This window comes from Periplaneta americana, chromosome 10, assembly GCF_040183065.1.
Source record: "Periplaneta americana isolate PAMFEO1 chromosome 10, P.americana_PAMFEO1_priV1, whole genome shotgun sequence".
Classification (NCBI taxonomy): Eukaryota; Metazoa; Arthropoda; class Insecta; order Blattodea; family Blattidae; genus Periplaneta; species Periplaneta americana.
This window is the reverse complement of record NC_091126.1, coordinates 14,868,508-14,895,698: the sequence shown is the minus strand read 5'-3', so window position 1 is coordinate 14,895,698 and position 27,191 is coordinate 14,868,508. Positions and strand designations below refer to the sequence as shown.

At 36.7% G+C, this 27,191-nt stretch overlaps 1 protein-coding gene across 1 annotated transcript in view; it reads left to right on the top strand.

Moving 5' to 3' along the window:
- Nucleotides 1–3,343: 3,343 nt before the first annotated feature.
- Nucleotides 3,344–27,191, top strand: part of LOC138707451 (cell adhesion molecule Dscam2-like) — a 1,157,632-nt gene continuing 1,133,784 nt past the window's right edge. The window contains exon 1 of the mRNA XM_069836919.1: nt 3,344–3,463. The gene's annotated coding sequence lies outside the window, so the exon portion shown is untranslated. The remainder of the gene's footprint in view (nt 3,464–27,191) is intronic.

The following is a 27,191-nucleotide window of genomic DNA, read 5'->3' as shown; positions in this document are numbered from 1 at the left end:
TTAATATCAGGCTATTATTTTTAATTTGACACCGGAAAAGAAGAATAATTTCCTATAGCTATTCCATTTATTTCTTAATTACAGTAAATATATTCATATATGAAGAGTCCACTGCAAGAATGATAGACGTCATTTGGAATACATTTTGCAGGAGAAGCAATTGAAAGTTTGAAATGCTTAGCGCTCAAAGCTTAACTGAGATTTTCCGATCATTACTGGACAATGAGTATCAGTGTTAATGCCATATAACTCTCTATGTACATTCTATATGTCTTAAGCTATGCATTGACAGTCTTGGTTCATTTTCGACAAGAAAGTGACATCCATCATTCTTGCAGTGGACTCTTCATATGGAAAGAGAAATCATAGAAGAATATACCGATAAGTTGGACAATATATACAGATGAAAAACGTATCCATTTGAAAGCAATGACAATTTTTGCAGCATTATTTTACGATCGACTTACTAATGATAGCAACATACTGTGAGCCAGGGGCGGCTTTCGAAGAGGGGCTGCGGAGCTGCAGCACCCCCAGACATTTGTGGCTCTTGTCTCGTTTTATGTTGTGAAAAACATTTATTATACAGTCTCTATTTAGCGGCTCGAATTTTTAACAAAATTTCGCTCTCAATGACATGCACGCAATCGTTTGTGAAGTCACTTCCTCCCCTGGTGCTGTCAGAGCGAAACAAGAGACAAGGACTATAGGGTGAACCACTTCCTCCCCTGGAGCTGCCAGTCTCGTCTCGGATGCTTTGCGCGTTAGTTTTACCCCTCCCCCTGCTGCCCCTTGCCCTGAATCCAGATTTTCTAGGCATTGCAAAATTTGCAGCAGTTTGTCAGTAGCGCGGAGTTTTAAATACATTTTCTTTAATGTTGTGGGTATAACAAGTGCAACAATGTTTAATTCTGTACATTATTTACAGTCTATTAAGTTCATTACCTTAACAATTCAGGAGAAATGTGAAATTAAGTGCCCATCAGTTGAATCTCATAATGGAAAGAGCCGCTAAACAAAATACAAAGGCTCGCATATTTTTTTCTAATTTATCCAGTATCCCTGCTTTCTTCTCTCGATCTCCACACAGTCTGTATTAGATTAATGTGTTTCAAAGACAATTCCATCAGTTGGGGCAACAAGATGGATTTAAAATAAGAACAGTATATGCTATTCATGATAAGAAGGAGCCATTGCTAGAATGTTTTCAAACCATAATGGAATCTGAAACATCTAACATCGCAATAAGTGAGGCAAGCGCCCTGGTGCCTGAATTCAATTTCTGGCTCAGTTCATTTATGGATGTATCATGTATATATATTATACAACCAACTACAACATCGCCCAGTTAGATATTTCTAAGGTTCAAATCTGCATATAAAAAATTAAATTGCGGTTTATTTCACGACACTCGCAACTGCAGGGGTTATATCAGCGTCGCCGGTGTGCCGGAATTTTGTCCGCAGGATTCTTTTAAATGCCAGTAAATCTACTAACATTAGCCTGTCTCATTTAAAGACACTTACAAGATAAGGCGCATGGAACTAACCTTTAAATAAAGTAAGTTGCTTGGTTTATTTTGTACGCAGCCCCCCTTAATTGAATACCTACGAGCCGCCACTGCTGTGAGCTATAGATTTCTTTTATGTAGAGATTTTCTTTAGGCCTGAAATGTAGGCTAATTCAAGGCTTCCTTGGGAGTAGAAAGATTCAGAAACGCTTGCTTGAAGGTGTTTCTTCGAATGCAGGTCCTTCTGATTCACTTGTCTATTTCTTTCATGATAGGGATTTTCCAGAATTGCGGTTTATTTGTTTTCTTAAATATTTAGTGAGACACAAAATAAAGTTCATGGTGTAAGAGGCCATTGAATGAAATCCATTTCTTTCGCCTCACGTGCTAACGTATTTGTGTCATATTATGGAACACTTTCGGTGTCATAAAGGAGATATCGACACACCAGTGAGAAGATTAGTTGTGAAATCGCTATCTAAGACGGAGTCGAGGATATGAAGTACGTCAAAACCAGACGAGTGTTGTATCAATTTCTCAGTGACGGCGATTGTGAACACAAGAAAATTTATAAACTAAAATAATAATTTCAGTGCAAACATAAAGAGAAATACACTTAAATGAATAACGAAAATGTTTCATCTTGTTGCACTACACCGTGCGTTCGTATCTAAAAAATTATCAAGAGGACCTAGCAGCGAATGCATTGGGAAATTTTACAGATTTCTTCGTACAGTCTTCATGTGGTTTTCAACAGTTTCGGCATTTCAAGAACGCCTTGAGTGAAAGGAAATTTTAACAGAGAACGGGAGGATTATTGACATTTTATGTAAATGATAGAGCGGAAAGTTGAAAAATGGTTTTGCCGTTATCATGTATTTGTCAAGAACTGGGATTACTGTATGAATTTTGAAGCTTTCACATACAGGCGTATAGAAATAACACATTAACATGTTAGTTTTATATTCAACTGAAATCGATATCCTAAGTATCCTAATTTCCTCTCTTCTTAACTTTTACAATAAACTGTCTAGCCTTTATTAATCAGTTAATCTTTTAGTACTTTGATTTTTATTTTATTTGTAAATTTAATATTAATTGCAATTATAATTGTAATTGTATTCTTAATATTGTAGTTGTAATCCCCTGGTAGAGGGGAAGAGAAGTCCTGATGGCCTTATCTCTACCAGGTTAAATAAATAAATAAGTAAGTAAATAAGTAAATAAATAAATAAATAATAAATGATTGAGTGAATGAGTCATTGAGTGAATGAGTAAATGAGTAAATGAGTAAATAAATAAATAAATAAATAAATAAATAAATAAATGAGTGAGTGAATACAACCATGAAATACTGTAGGCCTATTTCTTAATGATCCAAGTATTCTTCCTTACGTTTTTCCATATTAATCATTTGTACTAAATGAGTTGCTTCCAATGTATTTTACTTCCTTTTTTTTTCTATTATGGTATTATTTTCATGTTGTTTAGTGTCGATTTTATTATGCTATTATTATTGTTATTATTATTATTATTATTATTATTATTATCATTATTATTATTATTATTATTATTATTATTATTATTATTTTGTAATATGTTAGTATTCTGTTCTTTAAATTTTTGTCAAATTTTAACTGCTTGTATACTTTGCGACCTGGTAGAGTGTAAGAGAAGGCACTATGGCCTTAACTCTGCCACTATAAACAAAGAATTATTATTATTATTATTATTATTATTATTATTATTATTATTATTATTATTATTATTATTATTATTATTAGAGGAAAATGACGTAAGCCTAAAGTATTATGTGGAATGTTTATGCTTTACAGATCGAGATACGAACCCCAGCACTACCATACTGTAGACGGTTTTCTACCATACGGATCGTTGTGTGCACCACAAAATGGATCGTGATTCACGGGTCTGAGCCACTCCACCTAAATCGCGGTAAGTTTGAACAGTATTAATGTACTGAAATGGAAACAGCAAAGTTTGACTTTGTGATACTAAATGTTTTAATCTATTTTCAATAGGTTTATATGTGCTGAACCATTAACCCAATAACTCTAACCACATTGCATCTCCCTCTATACACAACACACACCGTATTTATAAATTATAAAATCATTAAAACTGTTTTTTCTTTGTATTTGTTATTTTCGACATTTCTAACTTGGTAGCGTTGTTGAGATTATCACTTATTAAACTCTATGTGTGAAATTTTAGAGCTGTAACTAAATGCGAGGTAATAGTTTACCAAGAACATTGTTGATTGAAGCAAGCGATCGCATGCGGTATGCAAACATAGTGATCTAAGGTTTTCAGAGAGTGCTATGCCTTAGGTACTACTGAAAGTTCATTAACATTAATGACACCGTAAGAAAATAATAAATGTAGAAAGCTATTCATTTCTATATCAGTGCGGAGACATGCATTGGATAGAATCCTGCACTTTGCGGCGTATGGTACAAAATTTACAGACAAGCCATTGTACTTTCGTACAGCACTTGGTAGGACTCCTTCAGAGAAATATATCGTTCATGCTTGCCACCGAATATATTCGGAAATGGGATATATTGCTTTCAACGGAACAAGGAAGAAAATGTTTTGAAGTAACAGTGAAGTCAATTATAAAAATGTATTTTTGAATTCCTCCTTGAAGTTGTAATAATAATAATAATAATAATAATAATAATAATAATAATAATAATAATAATAATAATAATAATGATTTATTTAACCTGACAGAGTAAAGGCCATACGGCCTTCTCTAACACTCATCCAGGAGTAAAATTGCGTTACAAAAAACACTATAAATTTACAAAGTACACTACAATTTTACACACAAAACTGAATAAGATAACAATAATAAAATGTAAACAAGAAGTCAGTAGAAATCAGACATAATATATAACATACAGAAAGAAAGAAAAAAAGCATAATAAAATGTGAACAGCATGTCACAATAAATGAGACATACAAAGTATAAAAAATAAGACAATAATAATAATAATAATAATAATAATAATAATAATAATAATGAAAAAAATAATAATACTAATAGTAGTAATAAAATAGTGCAGTACAAAGCATACAATGAATACAATATTTTTAAGTACACACAGTAAGGAAAATTATGATTATATATAGCTCAACTTCTCACATTATAGATATACCATTATCGGAAAATATGAAAACAAAAATATAAAATAAGTTAAATATCACTAGAACATAAAAAATGTGAATACGTGGAAACATGCAATACAACACTTGTCATAATAGTAAGTTAGTTTGGCAACTCGTCATAAGATAATTTTCTAACTTGGATTTGAAAGATTTCAATGTTCGGCAGCCCTTGACTTCAGGCGGCAGAGAGTTCCAGTGACGAGAGGTAACAACAGTGAAAGATGAGGAATACAGAGATGATGTGTGAAGTGGAATTTCTAGCGTGTTATCGCGTTGTGATCGAGTATTAATATTATGATAGCGAGAGAGAGTATGCAAACGAGCGAATGGTAGGTTTGTTTAGTCATACATTTTCCCTATGGACTGGAATGGCGAGACAATAATGTAGCCCGTGACGTTTCCAGGAATTTTTGTGGGTACTTGTGAAGAACAGACTGTAAAGATTGTACATTGTATGCCCACTTGCAGTATAAATAAATACAATACACATTTAAAGTTCTTTGTAAGGCAAAATGAATTGTCCTCCGTCGAGTTCACATGAAAATTGTTTGAATGAAATAAAATTATTCTTACTAGTTGTGAATTGCAGAAATCACACATGTCCAGACTATTCAGTTTTTTTCCCACAAAAAATAAAGAAAAATTATATGCAGAACACATCACAAATGCCAACCACACCTACAGAGACATCAACACAGACATTGAAATACTGCACATCCAACCAAAACCCGGTCGGGGCAAGTTATCTGGTTGAGGTTTTTTCCGGGATTTTTCCTCAACCCACTAGGAGCAAATGCTGGGTAACTTTCGGTGGTGGACTCCGGACTCATTTCACCGGCATTATCACCTTCATTTCATTCAGACGCTAAATTTCCTTAGATGTTGATACAGCGTCGTAAAATAACCTAATAAAATAAAAAAAAATCCAACCAAAAACCCAGAAACTCAACACACTAGAACAATATGAAATATATAGACACACGAAAACACACCCCAACGATATTCTCAACACACAACTCAATTTCAAAACACATACAGTCTTTGACTCTACACTACGAACGCACCCTCACAGGAAACAAGAAGTGGCGCCAAGACCAACAACGACCAGTTCTGAAGATGACCCAAAATAGGTCGAAACATGTTAACAAGGTACGTTAAAATTTAACACAAGAAAGTTCTTATCATACATATTCCGAAGTGATACAGTGTTAAAAGTTGTGTAATTAAGATGTATAAAAATTAAAGTTCATGTATGCCAAAACACTAGAAGTTATTATGCTTTGATAAAAAGAATAGACACTTAAAAATACCAAATGATTTTGAAGATTATCCGTTTTATGTGCCTCCTCAAAAATTTACGCAAGTGGACATGTGGGTTTTCTGCAACTCACGATTCATATATCGTTAGTTTCGTTACGAAAATGTACTTAAATTAACAAGTACTGGGAAACACTCTTGATTATGATTGAGTTTTTTTGTTATCTATCAATCTCTTTGTCTACTTCCTTCCTATCAGGGAGAGTAATATTTTTGGGCTGTTGTAATGCAACTGTACCTTCATGTTCAGTTATTTATACAATCCCATTCACAATCAGTGCTAAATAATTGAACAATGGGAGTGCAATAGCATTCGCACTGTATATTTCATCCATTGTGTGTGGACAAAACGGCGTCCTCCCTTTTTCGGACTGAAGATATAAATATTTCATTATCAGAACAAACATAAACAGAAATCTCAACCCCTAAACAGGAATGAAATATATGTTTACTAGCAACACTATTACATAAAAAATGTTACATTCTTTTAAATTTGTTATCGTTCATTTAAATTAATTAACTGTGCCGTGTACATTCACAACGCATATTTCATCCGTCGTAAATGGACAGCATGGCATACATCACTTTTGTAGAGAAAATATAAATATTTCATTATGAGCACAAATACTGATAGCAATCTTGATCCTTAAATACGAATAAAACATCTGTTTAACAACACTCTTAGAAAAAAATGTTACGTTCTTTTTAAAATCATTGTAGTCTACATTTATACAGGGACATCATTTTATTTTTACTAACATTTTTAATATTAACTTGTCTATACCTCTGGATCAACGCCGTTTGCTATCCCCTTCAACGACTGGAGTTCGATGATACTGACGTAATATACAAACAAATCACTTTACTGGGTATAGGAGGGAAGAAAAGTAGTTCATCCATTTACGTAAACTAGGAAATATTGCGCTTTTGAGTTTGATCATTTTCATTAGGTTTTTGTTTAATCAAAGTACAGTACAGTATTAACAATGAGTGTTTTTACTCACGAACTGAGCTGTCCATGTGGACGTATTCATTATGCAGTGTATATTATACTGTCTACAACACATTAGCGTACAATATAGAGAATGAAGTTAAATTGAAAAATAATCACAATGTGGATATTTAAACACATTTCGATACAGACTTCAGTTCTAATGTGCATATTATCGCACTATAGCATATTGTACTTAATTCCAATTACCAGTTCTTCGTAATCCTCGGCCTCATCTCGCCAAATATCATCAATTCCATCGACGCTAAATAGTTGATACAGCGTCGTTAAATAATCAAATAAAAAATAAAAAACCAGTTCTTCGTACTAGTAACTCATGTTGAAATAATTTTGTACCTACTCTATAAAAGAGTACCTTACGTACTGTAAATTCAATCTTCACTTCTGCCAGAAAAGATAAAATTACTCAGACATACTATCTACTGTCCGTCCAAGTGGTTATGTCGTAGGGTCGTAGAAAGGAGGGAAATCACGTGACAGTTAATTACTTAACAGGCCCTTTTGTTTAAGTTATTTTAAACAGTTGTTAAGTATGGAATATTACGTAGACGTCCAATTCCTAACAGAAATTAATGTTCTCAGAAAAGAGCTAAGACAGCCCAGCCACTAGCTGGCGAATAAAAGCTGGTTGGGGAAACCGGGATGCGACGTAGGCAAATGGACGATAGTACCTGTGTGAAAATGATTCAATATTGAAAGCTCTTTCGTCACTGGAAAATGCGAACATATTTTTGGAACGTACTGTGGCTACTATGAGTGTATATGCGATCTTGGATCTGTGTGGAAGACGGTTGAAGGGGTGGGAGTGAAGTACATTCAAAAACTCAGGTACAATAAAAATTGAAGTAAAAATAAAATTATGTCCCTATACATAATTATCTGAGCGTGTACCTTTGTAATACCTTTCTTTCGTTCGTGATTGACTTGCGCTGTTGTAATCAATATTTTCATTGTTAATGACAGAGAACCTCAGGCTTTTAGTCTTGGTCCACTATTAGCCTTGATTTGTATTAACGATTAAGTAATGACATATTCAAAATGTTGAATTTATGGTGATGATTTAAAGATTTTTAAGGGGAGGCAGAGGTGAATATTTAAAAATCCACAAAATTTATCCGATTTGTTTGAAATTGATCATGGATACTAAGTATGTTGTTAGTAATGGACATACCAAGTTTCAACGTTCTAAGTACAATAGTTCTGTAAATATTAATAATTTTGTAAAACTTTATATCGTTTAATATAAAATGCTCCATGCACCATATTGTAAGAAATTTTCAATATTTCTTTTTGTTTATATGTTCAGAGAAGGTATATAAATAATGATAAGTATTAGTTTATTACGGTAATAATATAGTAATACAGTTATCTTGGTATTAATCTCATACTTTTAAAGGGCACAAAATCAAAAACTAACATCGTAATATGAAAATAAAGATAATAAAAATGGAAAAAACCAAATTTTCATCTTTTCTTCAGTTTTGTTCGAAAATTTCACCTCTGCCTCCCCTTAAGTTAAAAGAAAATGTTTCTGATTTAGAATATCTGAAAATTGATAGTCTATTAACACTATTTATCAATTAATTTTAAATAATGTATTAAATTTAAATATTAATAGCCATATTCATAGATATTCTTAGCGCGGGCTTCCGGTGGATGATCAGCGAACTAACGTTTTTCGTATTCATAAACCAGTGTTAGCGATATGATATGATATGAATCCTGTACAAGTAATCAGTCGATAGCCGGGGCTAGTTTAGCACGCTCTTAGCGCGGGCTAGCGAAATGTCTATGCATATGCACCCTATAATTTTTGTTGCACGACTTACATAAGGAGTAAATCTTATTTAAGGTGTAGTTATGGAATGAATGACGAATCATTAGAACGAATACATTGCGAAATAAATATAAAGTGTTGGTATTCTGTTCACAGTCAAAATGAAATATTGTGAATTATTTTGAAAGGGTTATTGCCGATCCGCTGGCAAAATTTTCCCTTGGGATAGACATTCGAATATGCAAGCACGTAAGAGATTTTCCTTGGCTTCCTAGCATTTTAGTCACACCTATTTGGACTTCAGACTAGCAACTGAAGCGTTGTCATACATACAATTCTGTTCTAAAATTGCTTCTTGTAACTCCTCCAACAGCACTAGAAGTTTGTAACGTGGCTATTCATAGACATTTCGCTAGCCCGCGCTACGAGCGTGCTAAACTAGCTCCGGCTATCGACTGGTTACTTGTACAGGATTCATATCATATCAGATCGGTATCACTGGTTTATGAATACGAAAAACGTTAGTTTGCTGATCATCCACCGGAAGCCCGCGCTAAGAATGTCTATGAATAGGGCCCTATGTGTATATTCTGTAAAATACAGTCCATGCAGTGGGGAGCATTTGCGCAGGTCAGTTAGTCATGTTGCTTATGTAAGCAGGCACTTCGCATTCCGTACAGTTTTTGCTTCGTGTGATGAAAAGGTTTAACAATAAAAAGCGGAACATGTCCATTTCAGATGGTTTACTGCCAGTGTGTGGATGTTGTACCAAAACTTCTCAAAGCGCTTCTATTTCCGTATCTGAATTCTGCCTAGGACGTTGCGACTATTTAAACGCTTTGGAAGTACTTTAGTAAATGTAACTCGAGGAAATATCCGTGTTCAGGTTGTCTTCCTTCTGGATATTGCTGGACGTAAAGCGTATCGAAAAATCGAAAGAGAATTGGGAGGACAAATTTAAAAGGTGCGCAAAACGCGTCCTTGCAAGGGGTTGGGGGCTGTACAAAACTAAATATGTGAGCTCCAAGCTTGTTGGCCACTAGTCTCACTCCGGGTTACGCTGCTCCACTGAAGGAGCTCTAGAAAATTTTGAAGGGGAAGCCGAAATTGGACGTAACCTCTTAGGTACCACATACGCGAGGGGGACTGAGATTTGATCAAGTGATCACGGAACGGGGCGAGGAGGAGATGGCTGGTGTTTGCCGTTAGGATGGCGAGACGCTGTCATCTGTTGTTCGATGACAAAGCATGTGAAGGCCGTCGGAAGAAGCGCCGTGAAATCTAAATCTGCAATTTGAGATGTCCCTGTCCTTTCAATTTGCGACTAATTGAGAGACCTCGTATATTTAATAGACAATTTATAGGTTCTGAACTAGGGCATACGTCGTTTATAATAAAGGGAGAATATATAGGCCTATTGGAAAGGGCATATAAGTCCGTGGCCCATTTCTTATAGGGCTCATCCCGACATTTGTCTTACGCCTGAGGAAAACCACGGAATACCTTAGGCAGGATGAGTTGTCTCATATAAGAGACTAGCCAATTTGGCTATTATGTAGGAGGTGATTGTTGTCATGAGCCTTGTTGAATCGTCTCAATTTAGAGACCAGCCATTTGACTATATGATGGCTCAATTACGAAGAGGGGGAGAGATGTAATTGTTAATTAATTTAGAGTAATTAGGGAGATTCATGGGGATATGAGTGCAGGTCCGTGGCCCATTTCTTTTAGGGCTCATCCCGACATTTGTCTCAGCGCCTTAGGAAAACCACGGAAAAACCTTAGGCAGGATGAGTTGTCTCAATATCCGAGACTAGCCAGTTGGCTCTTAGGTTGAATGACTCTATGAATCGATGGATATATACTAGCCAATTGGCTCTATGATACTTCCATCGATCAACAAAAGTAGATATTGTTAGGGAGGGATTTTGTTTAGCCCAGTTAAGACAAGGTCATTTTAAAGCGGTTGCACTATCAAAGGAGTCTCATGGAGTTGAGTCGTGGCTACCAAAACCTGGGAGTAAAGCGTAGCTGGTCTATTTGATTTTATACCATTTGTCATGCACCATAGTGAACACAGAACAACTCTGAACATGGGATAAGACAGTTGAATGCTGCTTGTGGCGCACTTTTGTCAGAAAGACACAGTGACACATCGAAAGCGAAAGAGACGGAAGGTAGTAGCTGCTCTTTCTGTCTCATAGCGCACATGTTGTGCGAGTGAAAAAAAAAAAACACAGCGAGCTAGCGCGTTTCGTTAGCTATAGACAACGTTGCAGCAGCCTCATTGGCTGATTGCAGAATAGCGGCCACGTGTTGCCACGCTTCATTTTCATAGCTGTTCTGTGTTCACTATAATGCCATGTTTGGTCGCTCCTTGCCTTTCCATTAGACTCGTGCAGCGGAATCTTCATTCAACATGACGTAGTCTATAAGGGCCGTATTCATAGACGTTTTTAGCGCGGGCTTCCGGTGGATGATCAGCGTTTTTCGTATTCATAAACCAGTGTTAGCGATAGGATATGATTTGAATTCTGTACTAGTAACCAGTGGATAGCCGGGGCTAGCTTAGTACGCTCGTAGCGCGTGCTGCGAAATGTCTATGAATAGCACCCTTAGTTTCTGCCAAGGTTATTTGGAAATTTGTTTCATCTAAATGTTACCCTTTTCGGTGACAAGCCCATTACTATAGTAAACTATTAGGGCCATATTCATAGACATTTTTAGCGTGGGCTTCCGGTGGATGATCAGCGAACTAACGTTTTTCATATTCATAAACTAGTGTTAGCGATATGATATGATATGAATCCTGTACAAGTAATCAGTCGATAGCCGGGGCTAGTTTAGCACGCTCGTAGCGCGGGCTAGCGAAATGTCTATGCATAGCACCCTTAGTTTCTGCCAAGGTTATTTGGAAATTTGTTTCATCTAAATGTTACCCTTTTCGGTGACAAGCCCAATACTATAGCAAACTCTTAGGGCCATATTCATAGACATTCTTAGCGCGGGCTTCCGGTGGATGATCAGCGAACTAACGTTTTTCGCATTCTTTAATCAGTGTTAGCTATATCATATGAATCCTGTACAAGTAACCAGTCGATAGCCGGGGCTAGTTTAGCACGCTCGTAGCGCGGGCTAGCGAAATGTCTAAGCATAGCACCCATAATCTCTGTGGTGTCTCAGCAATCAGGTATTTGGACTATTATGTATGAGGTCCCGATTCGGGTCCCGTTTAGGTGTGGAGGTTGTAGCTGTTTTTTTTAGGAACGTGGGCCAATTACCAACCAGCAGTTAACAACATATCATTTAAAAGCATTCTGTAAATACCTATATACACTCGATTAATTTGTAGAAACACAATAATAAAATCAATTACAAAATAATATTATAGAACAAACTGTAAATATAGAATATAAGAAAACAAAAGTAAAATAAATATAAAATTTGGATAGTAAGTCTTAGTAACAATGTAATGTAAAGAAATGGTTTGGCTTAGGTATATAGGGATTTTAAGCTTATAGGTATAGGATTACAGTTCGTTAAGCAAATGAGTAAATTATACTTTCATATTATGAAAACATATAAGACTGGCATAATACGTAATTATTAGAAACAAATTGTAGCATAGGATTCTGATTTAAAATGTAAATGTTCGAATAGACTGCATTTAATATTATTATGTAATGGGGCACGCAGTTGATGTTTTCAATGAAACATACATACACAAACACACACACATACCTCTATATATGCTGAGAAAATGAATCCTTAAATGAAGGAAAATTAACATTAGAGTTAGATGGGTAGAAAGTTCCGGAACCATTTAAACAATAATTTATTATGATAAATTAGTCCAAAATCATTAAGAAACCAAAATATCAATAGAAATAATGTGTAAATAGAAGAACAATAAGAGTAATAGCGATATATTTTACTGAAATTTGTCAAATCTCTTGCATATACAGTATCTGACCTTGAAAATATAAATAAAGCTACTTGCATAACACAGGGGATAGGCGCGTGTATCTGCTGATTCAAAGCTGCGCTTGGGCATGGGTTCGAGTCTAGCTTTGGCTGATTACTTGGTCGTGTTTTTTTTTTCGAGATTTTCCGAAACTGTAATGAGAATTTAAGGTAATCACACCGCGAATCTTTTGCCCTATCTCTTCAAATACCCTCTTGTTTTCATCGATTCTATTGACGTTACATAGTCTAGTAGTTTATGCTACGTTCTTAAGTAATCGGCCGAAATATAAATTGACGTGACCTGCGTACCGAGTTAATTATCTAGTAATGCAACAAATAATCGATATTTATTTCATTTAAGAATTTTCTTCTATTTTTCTCAGTTTCCGTGTTCAGTTATTGTCATTATGCATAGATTTCACGTCTTGAAGCCAATTAGTAAAATAAGGTCCATGGAAAGTCACTTAAGAAAACAGCTTTTTCAGGCACGAGCTGTAGAGATCTAGATGATGATGTCAGACGTATTGAAGCAGTTTTCAGAAAGTTAGGTTGATATTTTCAGAAACAGTTAATCTAATTATCCATAAGTTATTCATTGAGTAAGAAATATATCTATTTCCTGGAACGGCGTAAGGAAGCAAAAATTGTCTAAAGAATAGAGATGAATTCAACAAAAGCCGTTCTGATCTTCGAAGAGGCCTGCGAGTTATGGACACATTTTCGAATTTGCAGAGAGAATAATAAATTATTCCATTCAAATAGCCACTACATAATATATTAACGCGACGTTTTCGATTACTATTGAGGAACAAATGATTTAGGCCTATTTAGATCGCTGATAATCGTACGAATTACTACTTTCGAGCTAATGTTGTTTAGTCAACTGTCCGAAGACAGGTCTGAACCTCATAAGTGATACCAAGAACGCATCACTTATGAGGCAACTACGCCAGGAAATAATGGGGTAGGGTGGCCAATTTCTTTCCCCCTCCATTGCAGACATTGTCCACTATTAGACTAGTCAGACATCAGATGCATACAAACAATAATTGTTCTTCCTCTGACACATATCGTCAAGTGAGATGTACTGCGTGATAATAGAGGTACATATCAGCCAGAACCTCAATCACAGGATCTTCGAGCTAATATGAGCTACTAATTAAAAATGTCGTCACTTAAATTTTTGACTGAAGTATTTCAGTCGTGGGGTCCGTTTGCGTGTTATTCCCGTAGGGCATGACTTGCTAAACTACGGCCCGCGAGCTACTTTTGTTCGGCCCAGTTACCAACTTGAAAGAAAATTAAAAGTCAATACAAGAAGAAAAAGGAGATCAATTTTTTCACGAATTTCGACCGATGAAATCAAATCAGAGGCCCAGATTCTTAAACAAATTGCTGATATACTGTGGTAACAATGATGTTGCTGCAATATAGGCTACTGGTTGCAAGCGTTCAGCAGCCAGGCGACCGTGGGTTCTCCAGTCCAAGTGCGAAGTGTGGCAACAGAGCAACCAGAGATTGCACCGCTGTAAGCTGACAACAGCGACTTCTTTCGGTACACGCTCACACATATTAGAGCTGTGGGAATGTGAAGTGGTAAATATTATCCAGTTAAAATAGTATTAGCATTTTGAGTAATCTACAAGCATTTGCTAATAGTTCTTACGGCGTAACTTAACTTCAATTATGGCAGGGAAAGAAAAAAAGAGAAAATGGACAGTGAATGTTCTGTGTTTAAACAACAATGGAGTTTAAACTATTTTATGATTCAAACTGGAAATAAAATTATGCCTGATTTGTAACGAATCGTCGACCTGGTTGGCGAGTTGGTATAGCGCTGGCCTTCTATGCCCAAGGTTGCGGGTTCGATCCCGGGCCAGGTCGATGGCATTTAAGTGTGCTTAAATGCGACAGGCTCATGTCAGTAGATTTACTGGCATGTAAAAACTCCTGCGGGACAAAATTCCGGCACATCCGGCGACGCTGATATAACCTCTGCAGATGCGAGCGTCGTTAAATAAAACATAACATTGAAACATGTAACGAATCGGTTGCTCTCTTTAAAGAATATAATATTCGCAGGCACTATGAAATCAAACATTTTCCAAAATTTTCACAATTTATGGGGAAGTTACAGGATGATAAATTTGAAGCAATGAAGCGTGGACTCATCTTAACAGAATATTTTCAACAAACAGAGATCAGACAATGAAGCAGCAACAGTTGCTAGTTTCGCACGAACTGGCGAAAAGGGCAAAAGATTTTAGTGATGGTGAATTTATTAAATCTTGCATGATAATGGCGACAAAGGAGATTTGTCCTGAGAAAGTAGATTCATTTAATAACATTAGCCTTTCAGTAGGCCTACATACAGTTGCTCGCAAAGTGGAAGATATTGCCAAAAACATAACTTGCCAGTTGAATGAAAAAAGAAAACAGTTTGAACGTGTAGATTTTAGATCAATAAAACACAAGTTTGAATACCAATGTTGTTTATGAGCTTTGTTTATTAGTCTTAATTTAAACTTATGTAACTTGGCCCGCGATTCTTTCTCGGACGGTTATTGTGGCCCTCGCTATGAAAAGTTTGGCAAGCCCTGCCGTAGGGTGAAGGCGAGATAATTGAAACTTCTGGAATTTCAGCCTTGGTTACAACATAGAATAGTCAGTAGCTTAACCATTTCCAGATTTACCGATCACCTCTAAAGAAGAGTAAGTTCTCCCTGTAGCCATCTTCGACTAGATAGTGAGAGCAGTGTCTTTTTGCCCTCAACAATCGGCAACACCGTAAATCGTACATAGCCCAATCATATGATTAAATAAGTAATTTAAGAAGTGAAATGATGTGGAATGTGGGAAGAAGGGAGGTGAACTTAAGATTGGTGTAACTAAATTTGTGAAGTTTGAAAGAAACGAGTGAACACCACAAAAAGCCTGATTGTCATATCTTTTGTAGCTCAAATGATCTATTTCATCAAACTCTGCTCCTCGGAACGATAAACCCACGCTCTTCCATGGAGATACAGGAGGAGCAGTGTGGTATTTTTGTCGCTGATAATCTAATTTTGTGTTTTTGTACTGACGTAACCAGTTCTATAACTTCAGTGAAGCACAGTCATGTTAGGCTAATTGGAACTCTGATGTGCGAATCGATGACTTCCATCACAAATGCATGGATATATTTAGACGCTGTGATAGGTATAGGGTGGATTCCCTGATTTCAATCACGAAAGTACAATGCAAGCGATGACTGTATCCGTGATCTTCAGGAACTTCGCTAAGCTAAGCAGATTTTATCTCAATTTAATAAACATGTACTAGTCGTTAAAATTTAACTGAAGAATATTGCTGGAGAATCTTTTAAGTGTATTGTAAATATTCATAATTTAAATATGCATGTCATTTTTCTATTGATTAAGGCTGGTTGAGTGGAAGAGAAGGCCTTATGGCCTTAACTCTGCCAGCGAAAATAAAACATTCTATTCTATTCTATTCTATTCTATTCTATTCTATTGGAAACAATGGGAAATACCTACGAAATAGTCACACCTGTGGAATAACGGTCAGCGCGTCTGGCCGCGAAACCAGGTGCCCCGGGTTAGAATCCCGGTCGGGGCAAGTTACCTGGTTGAGGTTTTTTCCGAGGTTTTCCCTCAACCCAATACGAGCAAATGCTGGGTAACTTTCGGTGCTGGACCCCGGACTCATTTCACCGGCATTATCACTTTCATTTCATTCAGATGCTAAATAACCTGTGATGTTGATACAGCGTCGTAAAATAAATCAACGAAATAATTTTTCGTCAGAATTTTTCGTCGTCGGTAGGAAATATGATATATTCATTAATATACATACTACAGTCGAAAAGATATACTGACGTAAGTAGTCCTATAACTTCAGTGAAGTACGATCATGTTAATTGATTGAGTCGATGAAAAATTAAAAATATTATGTGAACCCGAAACAAAACATCTCATTAGTGCAATGTGAAAGTTCCTTAGCTCAACATTATTTGTGCTATAAAGCTGGGATGGAACTTTTCTGCCCTATGTGTTCACATTAGAGAAAATTTAATGTTACATTTTTAGAACAGGTTTCGCATTCAATAAATTATTAATGTTGTTTCACTCTGCCACAGTTCATGGATGCAATACAGTAATCTGAAATCACTGGTCTACGCTGACAGCTCTAGAATTTCTAATCAAATAGTAGAATATCTTTGGGGAGATTCCCCCAAAACGCTGGCAGATTCCAAGGTCTAACATCTGCAGTGAAGATGAAAACAATTCCGACGATGAATCAGTCAAGAAATTGTACCTTCTTCCAATTATTATCGTCCTCAAATCGTTTGTTTAATTTGAAAATACACCATCCTTCATAAGTCAATGAAACACTTTAGAAATTCGCCACAAATATACTATGCAACGGGTACCAAATTTTATTATGCTGAAATAGAGGAAAACTCATCAATTTTTTTACTTATTTCACAAATACTTAATGTTTCCAACCCTGCTGATACGGTAGACATCTATATGATAAACCCACATGTGTTCAGCATATCACAGTCGACCAGGGCCAGAGCTTTGGTGATACAGTTGAACATTAGTGGCGAGCAGAGGCATAAAGTCAGTATCCTTCACAAACCTCCAACAAGAAAAAGTCATGACGTTAAATCCGGAGATCGGGATGGCCACGGCATTAACACGTCATCCTTTTGCTCTCTGCATGCTATCCTTTATGGAAAATGTTGATTGAGATACCCTCGCACGTGTTTGTAGTAGCAGGCCATTTAATGTAATGTAATTATTACGTCTGTCTTAATTTCGCTGTTGCGTCAGCCAGTTTAAAACTTGTTCATGCAAATCTGGAATTTCTCATACCATTTCTTGATGCTGTTGAAAACAGATGCTGCCTTCTGGAATTCTGCTCGAAATCATCGTTGTGCAGTCACAATGGACGAGGAGGCCCTTGAGTAAAAATTGCAACATACAAAGTGACTGCTTCTGTTTACTGAACGCCATATTTGCTACTTCTGTCTCCTAGCGGCAAACTACGGCAACAATGAGAGCGAGCTTTTCCTTAAAAAGAACTTGAGAGTTTATTTCTCAATCAGCTTAAGAATTACCATCATCCGTTGCCTAGTATATTTTTGGTGAACTTGTAGAATGTTTCGCTGACTTACGAAGAACGGTGTATATTATACATAAATTGTAGTATAGGGTCTTAATGTCAGGGATGATGAAGAAGGAATATTTTTAATTAATGACTATTTTGCCGTGAACCCTGCAGGAATGTTTGAACTTTGATGCCGCGGGATCATACACTGTATCAACTGTCACAGCTACTTAGCGTAGATAATTGCTATTGAAGTTGAACGAAACGTGATCCAATCTAACACACGCCATGCTGCGTGGCGAGATCAATGCGTCCAAGCTTATTTACTGCAGGGTATGATCGGATTTCAATGGAAATTAATCTCGTTCTGTCAATCACAGGGAAAAAATAGACATCCGCCAAAGTTGCTTGTTTATTTAACATGATTTGCTCCGAGGCAATTTGTGACATGATGAAACGCGTGGTGTTGAATAGTGAATTTGATACAATTGGGATTGTTTGGGGTGAGTTAGGCAATAGTCGAAGTATTACTGACGGGCTTGTGCCACGTAGGACTTAAGATATTTTTCGTTATTTTCGTGTTTTAATCTTGTTAAAAATTGGCCTGGGTTCTAAATAGTTACCTAGGAGAGTTATTCTTCATGTTCCGTGTCTGTGTCCTTTCTTGTGTATGGAAGGGGTGGATGAAAGTTCTTCTGCATTGCATATACAGGGTGATTCAGGAGGAAAGGTTCGTACGTTGAAGGATGATAATATGGGCGGTACCAAGTAAAAAACATTACATAAACATGTCTTATTCTCAACGGTTTTGGAAAAAAACCGATCGAAACCATCAGGAACGAGAGCAGTACAGGTTATAGCCTAGTGAATCAAGGGAACGTTGCCTGTATGTTGTATTTAATTGTCTATTTATCTTTATATTACGTTCAAAAATGTCACCGTCAGCCTCGATACACCTTGCAGTTCGTTTAGTCAGATGCCGTGTTGCTAATTGAAGCTGATTCGGATTTTTCTTAATGTGATCACTAGCCAATCCCACAAACAATAATCTAATGGTGTAATGTCGGGTGACCTCTGTGGCCAACACTGCGACCGATTCAATGACAAGGATAAGTTTTATTCAGGTACTGGACTGTATTCGAACTACGATCGTAGTTTTCTCGCAGCTCCGATGCTGGGCTCTTGACCCGTTGCACGCACAAAAAGAAGAATCAAATTTACCTAAACGGGAGAACCTCGAGAAAAACTCCAAGTGCGACTTTGTTCGCCAGAAGTGTCGCTATGGATTTTTTAATTCCATAGGAATTTACGCAGCATCCCATTGTGCTGGGAGATGGCAGATATCATAAGCTGAGTATGTGAATGAGGTGGGTTTCCTTAGAAGAAATGTCAACAGGTAAATTTTTATGTAAGATTGGATGTTTAGTTTCTTCTGGTTTTGCAGAACGTGACTATCTAGTGAAGGAATCCTCGCTTACGATTGGAGTGCGTGCATCTCTTCCACAAAACACATGGAATGTTTATTGACAAGATGTCGGCAAAACTGCCATTTGAGGGGTGATTTGTACTAGATTTAAGCGAAACGCTCGTGTGGAAAGAAATATGTATGAGGTCAATGGATGTAGTTCGTGATCCACGGCAATTCAAGTTGAGAAAGGAATGTACTTCTTTTTTTGCCGATTTTATGCCGCCTGAGAACCATGGACCCGGTTCGCTAATTCCATTCTCGAGGAAGTGGTACAATATCCATTGTGTAAGCACTGTGGGATCTTTTGTAGCAAAGGGTGGGAAAATTTGTGTGCCATAGAAATTGTGTTGTAAAACCTGCCCCTGTAACATTCTACGAATTAATGCGGTTACTCTAGAATCTAGAGGATAGACAGACGTCACATCTTCGTTATGAACAAACTTGTGTTTGGAGCCATTGAGGCATATTCTTCTGTATCACAAAATAAGTTCCAGCTTTCGCATCGTCACTGTTATTCCAAAACATGGTAAATCCAATGACCACTGAAATCGAGGTTTTGGGCTTAACTGTTGCAAAATATCGATACTAAATAGTTTATGAATGTTTATAGAAGAATGAACAATACACTTTCCGCAAATGACAAAGACAAAACCACGGGCATACCTGTTAATACAAAAACTCGTATAGATAATTTCTTAATATAATACGAGTTTTTGGTGCTTTATTCTGTTAACATAAAATCTGTGTGAAAGCACTTGCTTACACTCCATCGTTTTTTTCTTTGTTTTCTGGAATTACGAGTTTTTGGAATAGCAGCGAAGTATCGGTTCTGTCTCTCTTCAACTCTGTCCTTTTATTGGCTATTACCATAGAGATTGGTTAATTCGACATTAAACAATTTGAATTATTGAATAACACGATTAATTGTTTATTCTCCTTGAAATTCCTATTTAAACCAACCTTACTTACTTACTTACTTACTGGCTTTTAAGGAACCCGGAGGTTCATTGCCGCCCTCACATAAGCCCGCCATTGGTCCCTATCCTGAGCAAGATTAATCCAGTCTCTACCATCATATCTCACCTCCCTCAAATCCATTTTAATATCTTCCCACCTACGTCTCGGCCTCCCCAAAGGTCTTTTTCCCTCCGGCCTCCCAACTAACACTCTATATGCATTTCTGGATTGCCCATACGTGCTACATGTCCTGCCCATCTCAAACGTCTGGATTTTATGTTCCTAATTATGTCAGGTGAAGAAAACAATGCGTGCAGCTCTGCGTTGTGTAACTTTCTCCATTCTCCTGTAACTTCATCCCTCTTAGCCCCAAATATTTTCCTAAGAACCTTATTCTCAAACACCCTTAATCTCTGTTCCTCTCTCAAAGTGAAAGTCCAAGTTTCACAACCATAGAGAACAACCGGTAATATAACTGTTTTATAAATTCTAACTTTCAGATTTTTTGACAGAGGACTAGATGACAAAAGCGTCTCAACCGAATAATAACACGCATTTCCCATATTTATTCTGCGTTTAATTTCCTCCCGAGTGTCATTTATATTTGTTACTGTTGCTCCAAGATATTTGAATTTTTCCACCTCTTCGAAAGACAAATCTCCAAGCCAATCTTAAAAATTGAAATTTAAATTGTGACATTCGAAGTTGACATGTGGCTAATTCGAAGCCAGGACTTACTTAATTTCAACCAAAATAGTGTTCAATCAGGAGTTCTAGAGGAAGTCCGAAAGTGTATCGTGGATGCGTTGCCTGTTAATGATCCCAAGAAATCAAATTCCATTCTTAAGCTTAATAAAGAGACAGTTCGTTGCTACTGTTAACAGATTTCGTACAGTTATCCGTGACTGACCGCAGGTAAGAGCAGAATGTCCAACGCTATTGTTTACAGATGCGTATATCCCTCTCCTATTCACCCACCAGTCAATAATATGCATGGGAACAAATTTGTGAAAACATTCATTGTTTTATGTACAGTACATAAGTTAGTGTAGAAGCATGCAGAACACAGAAGATTAACGCTGGTTAAGAATGTTGAAAGTGTTTCTTTCTGTTGGTACTCTCAGTTTTGTGTCGATATGGATGAAACATGGCAACAGTTGAGATAAATTACATTGCACATTAATTACTCATTACCAGGCTTACAATCCGAGAGAACTTAAGAATGAAGTGAAGTTACAGCGCAACGGAGTACAGATGGAGTGAGGTGGTGCGTTGACTTTTGTTTACCTGTGCGTTAGTGTACAATCCCGTTTGTGATCGCGGTATAACTCGACTGAGGCGAGAGGAGACGCGGGCGTAATATGAACTATCGCGATGACGCTATACGAACGCAGGAGAAGTACAAGTGGCGCTCCGGGTTGCAGGACTCCACTGGCCTCGGTCGAGTAATACAGTATTCTTCCGTCTCTCCGTACGAAGCAAACTCAGGCCATCACAGAACATATTCAATTCATAGTCAACAGTTTTTTCGAACTAGTTGCAAGTATGTATAGTAGTGGGAGAAAAAAAACTGACCGACCCTTGTAGCTGATACAAAAGAATCCTGTGCTGTGTATTGTGTCAAACTGTGGTAATTTCAATATGGATAGTGAAGCCGGAGGTATCTACTGCTATTTAATGTAAAAATACGCAGTTATCTTTGCCGAATAGAGGTAGAAATGTAATATTGATGCCAGATGAAAATAAAACTCTCAAAGTTTTTTCGTCTCTTAAGTTTGAGGCACTGAAGGAAACAAAAGACGGTAAGAATCGAACAAATGCAATAAATTTCATGGTTACAATTAATTATGCAAGATGGATATGTTTTGTGACTAGCAAAATTTGAATCTGTGACTCAAATCAGCTACAAGGGTCGGTCCGGTTTTTTTTTTGCCACTACTGTATATACATGTTCGTTGTTACGCTAACGCCGACATGAAAACTTCATTTTCCACCGTCACTAGATTGTACTATTAACAGTAGAATATAACGCAGTACATTGACGTTCTATACACTCGCAGTTTGTCTACTACTCGTATGTTCAAGAAACTCTATAGTCAAGTTGTGAGTACATTGGTTGCTGAAGTGTCCTGGATCCTAAGCCTCCTCATTACCGTATTCGAGTGTCTAATCCTTTTATTGACATGATTTCTTATAGAAATTGTAACTTTTGGTTAATTCAAATTTTTTGCAACTTTCAAATTCCTCTTTGAGTTCAAATTAAAAAGATTTCGCTGTATATGGCTAATTGTGAATGACGATCTACATGTAAGAACTAAACAACCATAAAGTTCGCTTTGAAGTAGGACAGGCAGGATGATTGTTGGCTATAAGGGGTTGTCCAACCCTCCTCTGCTATAGGGTAACAAGAAGTATTTACGATGCGTGAGGAAATGGTGTGTTTGGAATTAAGACTATGGCTTGGAGCGTGGTGCAAGAAATATTTGTTTGCGAATTGGATTATTATGTGAGGTGAACTGGTGCGAAGTTAAGACGGTGTGTAGTGAGAAATACCTGTTCGTAGGCGTTTTACATAACGGACACCGGTTGCGTCGTTTTGTATTTCTTGTGGTAGTGTGAAAAGAAGAACATAAGAATAGGCCTATGTAACATTGTTTTACTTAAATCCAAGCAAATGTGTGAATTCCGAGGGATGAAAATTACTTATAAGGGATACTGATTTAATTCGATACTTAAAGATGCTGTACTAAATAAAAGGTTCTCTATCTTTGGTACAGTTGGTAACAGCGGGATGGTATTTGGCGAGACGAGAGTGAGTAACGATGACAATAATTTATCCCAAATTTGGATTACATTTAAAAGAACAGTTACGTTGATAAGAAAATGAACGACGTTCAATGCTGTCATTCATCATTGCAACGCACTACAACCAAATTAAATAAAATATGAACCAGTCTTTTAAAAAATATATGAACCTGCTTTCGTAACCCTTGTACCCTGTTTGAGGTCTTTTCTGACTCCCAATGTTTAATAGCCTATAAAGAAAGTTATCAGCTACAGGTTTTATTTTTCTTTCTTTCCTTCGTTCTTTAACTCTTTCCTGGTTTCTTTTTTCTTTCCACCTTTCCTTTCTTTCTTATTTCTTTGTTTCCTACTGTCTTTCTTCCTTTATTTCTTTCTTTAATTAATTTCTTTCTTTCTTTCCTCATTTATTTTTCATTTTCTTCTTTCTTTTCTTCCTACTTTCTTCATTTCCTTTCTTCTTTAATTCTTTCCTTTCTTTCTTTCATTTCTTTTTACTTTCCTCCTTTCTTTTTCTTTCTTTCCTAGTTTCTTTCTTCCTTTCTTTCTTGTCATTCTTTTTTCTTTCACTCTTTCTTGTACGGGATGAGTGAGGAGGAAAGGTACATGGTTTGACAGTTGATAATATTGGTAATTTTGAACAAAAAGAATTTCTATGAACATATGCTCTGTTCTTGACAGAATCTGGCCTACAGCTATTTGAAAATCACGGGCGTCAGTCTCATTTCCTTCATAAGCACTCATATACGGACACAACCGAAACGACATTAGATTGTAGTAGGATCAATGAAACGTATCCTGAGCGTTGGATCGGTCGCGGTGGAATCATTTCTTGGCAACCGAAGTCACCCGAGATTACTACGTTGGATTACTGTGCGTAGAGTTGGCTTAAGAGCAAAGTCTACAAGCGTAAAGTGAAAACTTCTCGCTCGTATTTTACCATGCTTTTGCTCAGGCAAAGGAATGTCCGAATCAGCTCAGATCAGCAACACAGCAGCTGTATGCAAGAACTGCAAAGTGCATTGAAGTTGACAGTGGACTTTTTGAACATGTTCTGTAAAGAAAAGTACACAATTAAATAGAACATATGGTAACAATGGTTTAATTTACCATCACCTGTAGGTACTTTTCATGTCCCTCGTTGTTTCCATTAGTTTTCTCCGAAACCGTTTAGAACAGGACATATGTTCATATAAACGTTTTTGTTCAGAGTCACCAATATTATCCCCCATCAAATCATGTACCTTTCCTCTTGACTCACCCTGTACATCTCTTTCTTCCTTTAGCTCTTAGTTATTTTAAGCAGCTAAATCATTTTAATACCCTCACAACTAGATCACCAACATTCAACGTGTAGGCGTGAAATTTTATGTTAAATTTTCTGTTCAGTCGTAGTTTGAACCTCAAGGACTTTTCAGAAGTTCTTTTACATAATAAAATATCACAAGTTAATAATTCTAAAATTTATGTTTTTGAGTCGCTTTTGCGTGTTTTGACTGCAAATAAGGATCCATTTTTTCGATTACTAAAACCATTCTACTTCTATAATTTAATTAAAAATAATTATTATTTGGTGAAGACTATTTGTTTAATACTGGGTGTTCATTTCAAAGTGTGTCATGATGTCACTGTTGGTGAGTCAGCGATTTGAAGCGAGTTTCAGCTTTTATGTCAGACAAGTTGCCAATTAATCAAGGGGTTCAATCTGAACTTGAGAACGTGTACGTTATAACTTGAACGTCGTAGCAACAGATGGCGGTCTGTATGGTCTGTGTGCTACCATAACCTCTTTCGAACTGTGTTTTGAGCGGGCAAGTCGTACCCAGGGTATTTGTTATCATCGGTTGCGTACGCCAACATTCCACAACACAAATCAAATGCTCCGTGTCCATGTTGACCGTCGAAGTTAATGTCGACAAATACTGTACGTAAGTAATCTTCTTAACCCTCTCCTCATATCCCGACAGTAAGAAAAAAACTCACCTCAGTAAGTGTTTCCAAACAGTTCACATTCGTGCCACTACCGGCGTTACCGTACGTATCGGAAAGTACTCTTCAGAATGAACGCCGTACTTGCCAGGCAACTTCTCTGGCACGTAGGTAATACGCCTCTGCGGAAATGTAGGAAGATTGAATTCTCTAGGCTCATCGGCTAGCCACATGATGACATACAGCGAGCCATGACAGACTTTGAACTGAACACGCAGTAGTTCACGAGAAATCACTGCACACACAAATAATGTGTGAGGGCAAAGAAACCAATGTGAATGAAAATAACTGCTGTAAATGTAGGCGTAAAATAAGAACCTGCCATTGTTAGTGAAAACAACTGGTTCTAATCACATTTATAATTATTATATGCGATTTTTTCTACATTTCCTTTTTTTCATGCTTATTTGAAACTCAGTAGCTATTCTTCTAAACAAAATAATTGCAGCTTCGGAAGGAGGTAATCATTGTCATGGATTCTTAGAAACTGTTCGCAGTCTAGCATAGAATAAGCAAATAAATTCAGAGAGAATCACTCTACGTCTCTCATCTGCAGCACAAATAATGAGCTATTCAGCGTTCTGAGTCGCAGATATTTTTGTGCTGGGATCTAAATTTCAATTTCTGGTTCGATAATCCGTTTACGTATTGTGCTAGGGTTTCGCCTTTTGAATACTGCAAAAACAAAACCAGATGGCGAAGGAAGAGTATGGAAATGGAAAGGCTCGACGAGGAACGTACGAACAGTGTGCAGTCGATGCTTCAGTGCAGAATTGCCGTAGAATCCAGCTATAAATTAAACGCGGCCTCTATCTAGTCTAGCGTTGCCCTCGGCGACCTCTGTTCAGAAGCCACTCCATGCTGAAAGAACACGATTGCAGCGAATCCTCAGTCTCCATTGTTTCCAAGGAAAACTGGAACTGTAAGGTAAATCATATACTCCTCTCATTACATGATTATGCATTTCAGTCTGAACACAAATCTGCTCAGCTAATTGCGTGTAGAGGAAGTATGAGGAAAGCCTTATGTAGTGTAAATATCTATGGTACCTGCGTAAGCATTCAAGAACTGAAATCTAACAACGTTCTTTTGTTTTATATTGAAAATTGCAGAAAATGAGATTTACTATGGTGGGTTTGAATTAAAACTCAGATAATTTATGATGAATTACAAAATTTGAAGCGAAATTAATCATGCTTAGGACCGGTCACAATATTAAAATCTGTCCCTTAATACGGAAAACTTACGGCAGTGATGTCAAAGCAAGCGCATTTTTCTGACCTTGACGTCGTGCGCGGGCAGCAAGCGCTAAGTATGGAAAGAGGAAGGGTTGTGTATATGAATAAGCAACCTGTTGGATTAAGAAAACAATGGTGCACAAACTTCAAACGGAACGTGAAATTTTATGTCGTTATTTTTATATGACTTCTTTCTGTTTAATATTATCTATATTGTCTGTAAAACAAAAGTACTAACACTGATTTCTTAATATTGCACTTGTGTTTTAAATCTTAATAACATAATAGAGAGTTAAGAAGGAATATTCACTTAAATTCCATAGTAGTATAATATTATACTGTATTAAGTGTATGAAACACATCATTCATAAAGAAAGTGATATTCCAAAGAAAGAGATTGAGTATGACTTGATAAGTTGGAATTTATATTTACAAAAGTATTCAATAAAGTAATCAAAACGATATTACAGTACAAAGCAAAGTTACCTAGGTACTGTATCTGTTTTAAGTGTAACTAATTGTACATAACAAAACTCTTATCGCATTATGCTTTTAAGGTGATATTTGTGAGCAACTTCCTTTCATCAGAATATTAAATTATTTTCTCGAAATGTGCTAAAGCTATAGAGCTGACATTTTTACAACACATGAGCACGTATCTTTTGCTTATGATGTAACAGTAGTTGCTTTGTTAATTCATTTCCTTACAAACAATTTCCATGCGAATATTTTCAAAATTTTCAATACACTATCTTCAGTAATACGTATATACGGTATATTACATATATTTACGAAAACATTCTGTAAGGCTACTAAATAAATAGGCCTATACCTGAAAATTTCACTTT